Here is a 1,505-nt window from a genome sequence, read left to right as displayed (position 1 = left end):
TTCCACATTTTTTTTTCTTTTTCCTTCAGGGAGGCTTAACAGAGATCTACTAAGTGTTTTGACGTATAACAGGTACATGACCAATGCCCAGTCATTCCGCATCAAAAGCATTTATTTTCAATATTTTTTGAACTCTTATCTTATGGACATTTTCCTTTGTGATCATCATCTTGTGTGGTTGTTTTAAAAATTGAATGATAAGAATGATCACCACGAAAATAATAATTATTTCTTCCTCTGCTACAGTCACGACCACGATCTTGACCGCGATTATTAACATTCACAACATTCACTTCAGGGAATGTGTTGTTCTAGTTGGTTGAGATTCATGATTTTTCATCAATAACTCGTTATTTTATTCGACTACAAGAAGACATGAAATTAGTTCAGAATACTGTTTAAAACCTTTCTCTCGATATTGCTGCTGTAGGAGTATATTCGAGACATGAAATATAGAAAATGTCTTCTCTAACATATCAACATCAATAATTTTCTCTCCGCATAACAATAATTTCAATTTGATTTTAAATAATGTAGAATTATAATCATTTACTGATTTAAAATTTTGTAGCCTCAAATGCATCTACTCATAACAAGCTTTAGGAAGAATTACTATTTTTTTTTTTTTATGATCATACTTCTTTTTCAAATTTTTCCACAAGATATGAGGATCTTTTATTGTAAGATACCTCATTTTCAATCTCTTGTGGAGACGATGACGAAGGAAAATCATAGCTTTTGCTTTGTCATGACTAGATGTCGTATTTCATTCTTTAATTGTTTTCCCAAGGTTTATAGTATCAAGGTGGATATCAGCATCGAACACCCATGACAAATAATTATTACCATTGTGAATTCTAATTTCATATGATTTATCATGACAACACTATCTCAAAACATTGTATTTATATTAGAAATTTAATATGTACTACATATGCAAAATATCATTTAATTTATTAATTATAATAAAAAGAAAAAAATCAACCTATCTTTAGGACCTACCTTCAGCGGGAGAAACGACAGGAGTTCATGTTGATAACGTGTTGTAAAATTGGGAAGCACAACGAGAACCCGATATGGAGAAAATATAATAAATAAAATATTTAAATAAAATAAAATAACTAAATAATTAAATTAAATACAGAAAATGAAAGAAAATGAAAAATACGGAATTTTCTCCAAACTTTTTGGACTTCTCACCAATATGTGTGTGTCTTATAAAACCCATCAAATGCCCCTATTTGTAGGCAATTTGGCAAGTAGGAGGTGAATTGCATGGACAATAATAGTGTGTAAGCTTGAGACACATTGATAATACTTGGGGTAATTGAGGTACGATATATGGTCGGCACTAAGCATGAGTATCTAATGGGCATCTATTATCATAATATTTATAATAGAAAGATCTTTTTATATGTATATTAATTCTCACCCATTACTATTATCATCATCATTTTTTTTTTTCAATACCGTTGCATGCGGTTAACAATTTTGGCATTTATTGT

This window comes from Benincasa hispida, chromosome 12 (genome assembly GCF_027475165.1).
Source record: "Benincasa hispida cultivar pf3 chromosome 12, pf3_genome.v1.1, whole genome shotgun sequence".
In the NCBI taxonomy this organism is placed as follows: domain Eukaryota; kingdom Viridiplantae; phylum Streptophyta; class Magnoliopsida; order Cucurbitales; family Cucurbitaceae; genus Benincasa; species Benincasa hispida.
This window is presented reverse-complemented; position numbering follows the sequence as displayed.